Here is a 10,839-nt window from a genome sequence, read left to right as displayed (position 1 = left end):
TTACTAAATGTGATAGACTTTCATTTTAAAATTATCAAAAGTAACTTTCTTGTACGTTAAGACAGTCACTTTACGATAATATTAAAATGATCAAATATTACCCTTAGTTAATTTATTTCGAATCAAATCAAGTGATGCTTATGAGGGTATCATTCAAAATTAATTAGGACTAAAATGAATTAATATACAAGAAACATGCAAAAATTAAAATAAAAAATAGGACTAAAACATAAATAATCAAACTATCATGCCAAAATTAGAACAAAATAAAATATACAAATGACTAAAATGAACATTTTCAATATTGAGTGCTAAAATTACAAAGAATAAAAAATAAATAAAACATGTGGCTAAATTAAAATAAATTAAAATGACATGGTGAATTAAAATAAATAAAAAACGTATATGAGGTTTGAAATATACACATACAAAAACTTCAGGGACTTTTCCTAAATATTCTATTTATTTTAGCCTAGAATATACATTCAAAATAAAAAAGGTAAATTACTAAATAAGTGTAATACACATGACCAAAATGCTTAACACACAAACATACAGGGACTAAAAGGAAAATAACCTTAAAAATAAACATCATGCATAAAAATATGTAAATCACAAAAACATCCCTAAAGGTGACTAACATGCGAAACATGGCTAAACTAGGGGGACTAAACATCAATTAAATCAAAAATTATAAAGCATAAACATAAATGGTCAAATTATGAAACAGATCCCTACAAGTGACCATTTTGCAAAAAGGTGCTAAATGTTGGGGGACTTATGTGCAATTTCCCCTCGAAATTTCCTTTATAAATACAACTTAAATGTTTTTTCTTACATTTCAAATTGATTTTTTTTTAAAAAAAATCTTTACTCTCAAATTTCCTTGGTCGACCCACTGTCTACCGCCCCAAACAACCTCCAACTGCCATTTTGGCCACCGCACACGGTGGTCGGACTTCCCAAACTTACCCAAAATTACCCCAACACCTAGATCTACAACCCTAAACCCACACCCTATGTTAAAACTACCCTAAACAAACCCAGAAAGCCTTGAAAGATCTCGACCGTTCGACTTTTGGTCCTCCGATCGCCTCGAAGACTCCCCCACATGACTCAAGTAAACAATTTCCCCTTTTTTACTCTCGATTTTTAATACATGAAAAACTATTTTATTTTTTGCTTCGAAAACTGGAAATAAAACGCTAAAAATACATTTAAAATTTTCTGATTTTTTTTTTACTTTTTTTTTGCTTTTTCGGGACTCAAAAACCCAGAGGGAATAAGCCCTTTTTTACAAGACATATTCGGGTTTATATATAACCCACTTTACATATATCTATTTTGTTTCTTTGTTGTGAAATCATTACAAGAATATGACATTTGCGTGTAGGGTTATATTTTAGCTTGCTTGTGTGTTGATTTGCGTTTCTGACATGGCAGGCTTTGGATTGGTGGCAGCAACGGTGTCTGAGGAGTGGGTGAAACGGGCGGCAGAAGAGACATGATCTGGACCATTGGATGGGTCCAGATTCGACGTCTGAGATTAATGGCGATGGCTAGGGTTTAGAGACCCTAACAAATTAGGGTTAGATTCGAGCCTTGACTTGTTGGGCTTCAATACTAGGCCAGTTTGCTTTTGGGCTCAGGTCTGATTGGGCCTATTGTAAATGGGGTTATGGGATAGTTACTTGTAATTTGGGCTTGGGTTTGTCTAAGCCTACAAAAAAAGTATTATTAATAATAATATTAATATAATATTAAACGGGATCAAAACCGTTATCGACAAAGATTTGAAGGGTACCATTGAATATAGACTCATGTTTGTTCTTAAAACAAGTCTTCCCACAAACTTTCCTTTTCTCGTCACTGAAGTTACTTTTTTTCTTATTAATCTCAAGTGATTTTGTATCTATTCAAAAGACTCAATCATTTTATAATGATCATTTAAATATTCCTACAAACTCAATCATTTTATAATGAACATTTAAGTATTCATGGCTAAACCTAAAACTTCTAAAAATAACAATCGTCTTTTTAATCATTGAGATCACAAATGTCAAGCTTGAATCTCAGACCTCTAGAAATAAATTGATTTCGTAAACTGAGTTCACTTAGGTTGTACACGAAATAATCCTAAATATTACTATTCACTTTTAGACAGTGTTGTCAACGCGTACGCTCAGCGTTCCAAACCGAGTTTCTAAAGCAATAGGGCCTGGAAACAATGCACAAACGAGACAGTAGAGACACAATGGTATAAACATAAATAAGATAATCGTATTCATAACCATTTACAGAGTGAAGCAGCTAAGCAAAATCTATACAGATTTTCCCACGGTGGTGATCTCAGTTTCGAAGATCTTCATATCAATCAATCTTCTACCAATTGTATCCCACATCTTACATGTATATATTACAAAAAGACCATAATTCAAACCTTTTTTTCTTCACAACACAATCTTCGCTTTGCCTCCCCCACCTTATCTTCCCTTCAATCAAACTACTTACAACGGCAATTAGCAATCAAAAACATATATGCACACTACTTAACTGAAATTATCTCTACTTCCCTCCAAAATTATCATCTTTTAAGCGGCTTTGTTTTCTGGAATGGTGGCATTTAGATTTCCTGTATGTACACTTGTAGTTTAAGTTTTAGGCCATAGCAGAGATGCTTGAATTCTGGCGATTTCTGTTAAGGCAGTCGAATCCTTCTACTCTAACAGTGGCCGGTTTATATCCAAACTTCATCCTGGTACACCCACCTTTATGCAATGATGAGGATGATGGAGACAATGGAGATGAAATTTGCAGGGCTGCAAAACTTTCAACACCAAATTCAGCATCATGCACAAGTGGATTTGAAACCCTTCTTGGAGGCGACCCACGGAAAAATGGGGGTGGTGATGATACTTGGTCTGCATACGGTTCTATCCCAAAATCCTCCTGCAAGAGACACCAAAATTTAATCGTATTAGTTACTATAGCAGATTCAAGTGTGATTACCAAACACATATTTGCATCAAACTCAATTAATATTCAACTCTAGAAGATTTTCATGTTTCTAGAGTAGGAAAAAAATTAACCATATTTTTAAATTTCATAACATAAATATTGAACCACAGTAAGCTGGATTTGTCAATAATTTTTATGTTTAAAAGGATCATAACCTCATAGCTTATGTTACTCGGATAAATTTTGATGTGTTGTATTGCATTTGCATCCAACATTATTTTCAAGGATTTTCATGTATTAGAAGGTTTTTGAAGGATCATACAAATTCATATCGCAGACATATTTGCGCAGAACACAGCTAATTCAGCTTGTCATATCTTTACACTCATATTCGGATACAAGTCAAACAAAAGTATCAAATACAAACATTTTAATCATATTCATATAATTGGAAAAAGATGAAAAGTTGGAGCTCAGATTCAACAATACCTTCTTCAATATGATATCTAAAAGCTCGGGACCACCGGCACTCATATCACTTGTCTCGGAATGATGACTGAAACCAAATTCCAAAAGACAATTAAACTACAATGCTTAGAAACAAAACAAATCAACCCAAAATTAATAAATAAATAAAATTCAAACTAAAGATAGAAGAAACTTATACCTCAAGTGCAATCTAAAAGGCCGATTGGAGTTATTGGCAAGAACCCAATTCGTCGAGGTTTAGGACAAACAAGAGGGACGGCCCTGTGATGATCATAAGCCGAAACTGCGGCGTTTTGCAGAAGATTGCAATGTTCCATCTTCGCCGAGAAACAGAAAATTCCAAAAGAAGGCCTATGCAAGAAACCCTAAAGAAGAACAAGTCCAACCCCAGATCAACAACTAAGACTCGATTAAAATCATTAAATAAAGAAACCCAGATTTGAATGGCAAAAAGAACAGATATAGAACCTAACCTCGGGAAAAAACTAATTTGGGTTAAATCAAGTAAAACCCAGTATTTATATAATTTAACGAGAGAGTCAAATTTAAAAAGCCCGAAAATCTGGGATTAAATAAGAGATAAGAACTAAGAATAAAAAAAAACCAAAAGGGAAGTTCAACTTTTACAGCTAAAACACATCAGATCGGCTATAGAATCGCTTTGAACTTTGACTAAAAACAGATTTGTTTTAACTGAAAAAAAATAGTGGGAAACAAAAGGGGGCGAAATGGAAACAAGAGATACATACACGTATGAAATTCGATTGCCTGGAGGAATCCTTTGAAGGAAAGGCGGGTGCCAAGACGAAGAAGAAAGAAGGTAATGGAATCGAAATGGAAATTACATAGAGGGCATATGTATTAGTGACGTTAACCTTTGTTTTAAGTTAAGAAATGGAAATTTTCATATAGTATGTTCATTAGTCATAATAAATGTTCCATAAATTCTAGGGTTCATTTATTAAAAAGTTAAAAATTCAATATTTTTGTATAATCTTAAAATAAAGTATTTAAAACTATTGTACTTAGAAAAATTAAAAAAACTATCATTAAATTTATAATTATTTTTAATATTTTTACAAAATATTTAATATAAAATATTTTTGTTTGATGAGATAAATCTATCAATATTTCCTTTGCCTTTACAATATTCGATCTGGATTAGTCGATCAATAGATCAGATACTGATAATTATATTCAAAATATTTATTTTAACTTTTTTCTAAAATATTTTGACCTTCAACATTTCATTTCAAGTAAAAAAAACTCTTAACATTAATTTAACCTTTATTTTCCATAATATTTTGACTTTGATGTTTCATTTTATAGTAAAAATCTCTTATTTAAAACATTGATAATTTATTGACTAACATTTTAATCCATAAAAAACTTTTTTATCTTAAAATAAAGTATTAAAAATTAAAATACCTAAATTGATTATTTGAAAAAATATTAAATATATTTTTAATTATGTCTTTTAAATATAATCCATTATTATTAATTAATCATTTGATAAATTTAATGTATTTAACTAAAGTGCATTAAAAATTAAGATCAAAGAGAATTCATAAAAAATCAAAGAGAATATTATTAATTAATTATAAAATTAAATATATTTTTAATTATACTCAAAAAAAAGAGAATTCATAAAGTGAAACATCATAATCTCCAAACTATAACGTCATTGTAAATTGGTCTTTAAATTTTTAAGTATTTTAATTGCATCCTTAAATTATAACTTATTTTTAATTAGTCCTTAAACTTTTAAATATATTAATTTTATCCATAAATTGTGAAATTCCTTATAAATTGGTCCCTAACCTTTTTGAACATTCCAATTTCATCCCAAATTCATCCAAATATATAATTAGTTTCAAACAAAATTTAACTTATTTTTGCAAACATAAAATAATATAAATTGGCCTAATGATTTTATTAATAAGGGATGTAATTAGTATATACAGATAGTTTGGGATAAATTTGGAATTTTCAAAAGGTTTAGGGATTCATTTAGAATCTAGGTTATAATTTATGGATGAAATTCAAATGTTTAAAAGTTTGAGGACTAATTTAGAATTATAGTCATAGTTTAGGGATAAAATTAAAATATTTAAAAGTTTAAGGATCAATTGAAAGTTAGAGTCATACTTTGAGGGCATATGATCAATTAACTCTTAAATTTAAGAGTAAACAAACGATTCCTTCTGTTTTCAGTATGTTCTATTTTGATCATTGATTTTGAAAAAGTTTAATTTTGATCACTTATATTTTCAGGTTATAATATTTCGATCACTTGAACATTAAACTTCATTAGATTATTGGGGCGACATATTAATAAAAATTATTAAGTTTTAATTTGATCTTTAAAATTTTAAAATTTTATTTTTACTTTTTCTCAAATAAAAAGGGCAAGGTAAGGGCTTCAAGAACCCAAAGGCGTGGGTTCAAGCCATAATATGCACATTTTAACTTTTTCCATTTTCCTTTATAATTTAGGGTAAAGTATATGTTTAGTACTTAAATTACTACATTTGTTCTGTTTTGATATCTAAATTTTATTTTTTTTCATAATCATACCTAATGTTTAGTTTAGGTTTTATTTGGTACCCTACTATTAAAAAATTAATAGAACTACTCACGTGTCATTTTTAATTTTTTCAATGATGATGCGTCATTACCTTATGGTGATACTATTTGCTTTATCAATCAACCGAATAACGCCAAGAGGGGGTGAATTTGCCTTTTAAGAACTTTGGTGAAAGCAATCAAAAAATAAAAATTTTGCATAACAATTTAGATTGGTTTGACTTTTTAATCAAAGTCTACATCCACTACCTTAGCATCCACACTAAGTATTTCTCAAATCTACTAGATTTGCTTATCTTTGAGGACAATGTGTAACCTTACAATAACCCACAAGGTTTATACCCCAAAACCTTGTTTACACTCTTTTTACAATAAGAATTACAAATAAAGCAAACAAAGAGAAAACCTCATAAGACAAATTTGCACTAATTAATCTCTCACCCAAATCACACTTGAGTAATATAAATAATGAAGCTCACAAATGTGTTAACAACAAATAATTTTGACAAATTAAGCACAAAGTAATACTTTGAAATTTATATGTTGGTTCAATATGTTTCTTATTGACCTTGGGAAGCTTTGACCTTCAATTTATACATTCTCTATTAATTCTGGCCGTTTGGAGCCATTCAGGATCATTATAGCCGTTAAGTACAACCAAAAATAGCATTTAATGCATAAGGGATCGATCCATAAGTGAAAGGGATCGATCCATAAGTGAAAGGGATCGATCCTTTTATGAAAGGGGTTAATTTGTTTTTAAATAATTTGACTGTTGCAAGAAAGGGATCGATCCTTTAAGATAATGGATCGATCATTTTCGTCAAGGGATCGATCTTTTTCCTTGAGGGATCGATCCCAAACCTATTGGAATCCAAGGGATCGGTCATTTTTCAAATGGATCGATCCATTGGTCAAAGGGATGATTATTTTGCTAAGGGATCGATCCATTGAGCTAGAAAAGCTTGGAAACTTGACTTTAAAGCCCGAAAAAGATCGTGTAACATCCTCCATACCGGGTTAGTGATTAAATTATGAGATTTAAAAATTTAGTGACCAAATTGGATAAATTGAAAAGTTCAAGGACTTGATTGAAATGTTTTGTGTATGATCAATTAGCAAAGAAGGAAGAATTATAAGGGTAAAAGACTCTTTTAGCATAGAAGCAATTAAATATTAGTTGAGAATAATTATATATCCACGTGGAAAGCAATTGGGGAGAACCAAAGATCCAGATTTCTCTTCTTCTTCATTCTTCTTCTCCACCGTGAAGCCAAGCTAAAGGTAAATTTTCTTGTTGATTAAATTCTTGATGAATTTAAGGTTGCTTATTGATCATTAGATGATAACGAAGCTTAAGGAAAGCTTAAGTTATCTTAAAATCAATGGATGATGACGTTAGGGGAGATTAAAGGTTAGGAACCATGAAATGAAATCTTGGAATAGAGGTCATAATAATAATTAGAAGTTGGATTTGACTTGTCATCAAGCTAATTAAGAAGTATGAGGTGTCAGAATTAAATTTAGAACATGTTGAAAATTTAGTATGATTCTTGAATGCCATGTAAAGGATAGAATTTTGAGTTTAAAGAAGTGATTATGGAGTATAAATGAGTTTAAGCATGTGTATGTGAGTTAGGTATATTAAAGGAAGTGAAGTATGAAATATGAAGTATAGAGCTAAAAATAAAGTGCTTTTCGAGCTCAAAACATGATTTCTGGGCTAGGGGTATCGATACCCATTCAACAGGTACTGATACCCTCTCAAACGAGAAACTTTTAGAATGTCATAGGGGTATCGATACCCCCCGGTTGGGTACCGATACCCCTTTGACGAAAAAATTACAGAATGTCATGAGGGTACCGATACCCCTAGTAGGGTATCGATACCCCCTAAAGGAAAAATGAAACATTAATTCCTTAAATTTGTTTATTCTATTATAAGTTAATTACAAGGTTTAGGCATCTGATAATCATTTTGAAAATTATATTTATGTAGATTCAGAGCCTAAACAAGTTCCAGAACAATTGCCCAGTAAGATCGATCGAGGGAAAAACAAAGAAATATAGGTGAGTGCATATGCATAACATGATTATAGTAGTGTATCCAGTTCTAGACTTGTGATAAGTCTAGATTCAATACATTGATGCATAATTCATTTTATATTATGAAATGTAATAGAAATTCATACTATGTGCATGGTGTAATATGTTTTAAATGAATTTGCGAAGTTATATGAGCTATGTGATGAAGGTAAGAAAAATGATATGTCTATGTGATATACTATGTTAATTGAGAAAAGCCCATGTTATGTAGATGAGAACTATAGGTATAGTTGGCATGCCAAGAGTAGAGGGTCTACGCGGTCCTTCGGGATATATATGTATTCTTTGGAACATGTATGAGGTCTTTTGAGACACATATTTGGTCCTTAGTATATGTATATGATTCTTAAGGAATTTTTAATGTGGTCCTTAGGGACATCTTATATGGCACTACGGTGCATTTCTACGCAGTACTTCGATGCAATTCTACGTGGCACTTCAGTGCATTTATACGAGCTACGGTGACAGCATAGTGCACAACCTCACAGTACTCATATACCTTAGGTTCTCAGTATGATATCATGGGCTAGTGAATTTATTAATATGAACTTATGAGTGTTAATGTGATAAGTCTATGTGTAGGAAACATGGTTATGGATATTGCACTAATTAAATGCATATGTTCATTGCACTTCATTTCATTTTGGCATTCTCATTATATTTCTTGTCATTATTATATTGCCTCACTAAGTCGATGACTTAGTGTGTGAGTGTTTCACACGTAGGATCCGAGAAAGTAGACGAGACAGATTAAGTAGCTGGACAACATTACTCCTGCAACTATCAAATCAAAAGCAACTTAATCAGTAGGTCATTTTGTTATGTAAATGAATGTTGGCATGTAATTAAACTGTTAAGTTGTGTATGCTCTGAGCATTTTGATGAACTTTGTATAAACCTATGTATATTATCGTATTTTAGTTATATAAGTCCAAATGTTTTATTATTTTTGTTAGAATATTGTTTTGATAGTTAATGTGACATCCTGGACTCGTATTCGAGTCGGGTATGGATTGAGGGTGTTACATTTAATGGTACCAGAGCTATGGTTTAGCCGGTTCTAGGCATAAACCAGAGTCTATAGAGTCTTTAAATTGAATACATGCCAACATATAGTGAGAACTTCTGATCTGGTATAGTTTGAGTATGTTGTTTTACTAATAGAACGATGTGTTTATTCTTATTAGATGTCTAGACATAGCAGCTCCCGAGGTGAAGCGGGAGATGATATGCCTGCTGAAAGCAGTAATTTACCTGCCATGGCCAGGCAAGGTGAAGGACGGACATCTCAAGGAGTGTCTGTACAAGACCAATATACTTTCTTCAGGACGTTGGACGCTATTCTGAAGCGTCTTCAACCTTCTTGTCCACCAACTCAAAGAATGAATGTAGAAAAAGAGTTGAAAAGTTTGGGAGCTCTCGAATTTAAGGGGAGGAAGGTCCGGTTACGATGGATTTTTGGTTAAATGATTTGAAGATCATGTTAGATGGTTTTCACTGCTCTTGAGTGGAGAAGTTAGATGGAGTTGTTTCTTTACTAAGGGGTCAAGCAAGGATATGGTGGATGAACGTCACCATGAGGATGTTAAGTGACCAGTTGACTTGGTCTTTGTTCTTAGAAGAATTTAAAAACAAGTATATTAGAGATCTGTTTATTCGGCAAATGAAATAGGAGTTTATGAACTTGAAACAAATGAACCGCTCTGTATACGAGTATTAATGTGAGTTCAACAAGTTGAGTCGGTTTGCAGCTGAGCTTGTGTCTACTGAAAAAGATGCTTGTGAATGGTTTATGGAGGGCTTGCGCCCTAGGCTTAAGGAAATACTGATAGTATTAAACTTGTCTTCGTTCCAAGACGTGATCAATCGTGCAAAAGCTCTTGAAAGGGCTCAGAATGAGAGATTCGGGGACTCATCAGACATCAAAGAGGACGGGCGTTTTTTCCAGCTCAGCACCACAAAAAGAGAAAGAGATTCAGGATTTCGACCACAAGTTAGATCAGAATCAGTTGCATCCTCTGCTAGAGGAGCAAGTCAGACAAGACCTAGACAGACACAGTCGGTGGGATTTGGTACTGTGATATCTAATCAAGGTCAAGCGAGACAATGCCAGTATTGTGGGAAGAACCATTTTAAGGCGTTCCAGATGGCTCCTGGGACTTGTTTTCGATGCGGAGATGCCAGAAATTTTATCCGGGATTGTCCGTTAATGGTTGGTGAACCTGCACCATCTGAGAGAGTTGGTTCTGTCTTATAGAGAGGACGAGGAAGAGGCAGAGGAAGGAACCACTCTGAATCCTCTGCCCAACATGAAGTTCGGTCAACCGCACGGGTATACAATTTAAAGGCAAGTGAAGATCATGATGATCCTGATATTATAGCAGGTACTTTCTACTTGTATGATAAATTAGTATTGATACTGATTGATCTGAGTTCTAATTATTCTTATATTACTAGTAAATTAGTAAATGAATTGAGGATTCCATTAGAAGCTACGAGTAATGAGATTATAGTAACTAATCTTTTAGGGCATAGTGCTCGGGTGAAAAAGGTTTGTAAGGGATGTCCCATAAGGATTCAGGGAATTGAATTCCCTGCTAATCTGATGGAACTACCCTTTGATGAGTTTGAAGTGATTCTGGGAATGGATTGGCTGTTTCACTATTATGGGAATGTCGATTGTAGATTAAAAAAGGTAAC

General features: G+C 32.5%; 1 pseudogene; it reads right to left on the bottom strand.

Moving 5' to 3' along the window:
- Window positions 1-2,260: 2,260 nt before the first annotated feature.
- LOC120177087 lies at window positions 2,261-4,282 on the bottom strand (annotated as a pseudogene).
- Window positions 4,283-10,839: the final 6,557 nt, after the last annotated feature.

Source organism: Hibiscus syriacus, unplaced genomic scaffold (genome assembly GCF_006381635.1).
Source record: "Hibiscus syriacus cultivar Baekdansim isolate YM2019G1 unplaced genomic scaffold, ASM638163v2 tig00112281_pilon, whole genome shotgun sequence".
NCBI lineage: Eukaryota > Viridiplantae > Streptophyta > Magnoliopsida > Malvales > Malvaceae > Hibiscus > Hibiscus syriacus.
This window is presented reverse-complemented; position numbering and strand designations above follow the sequence as displayed.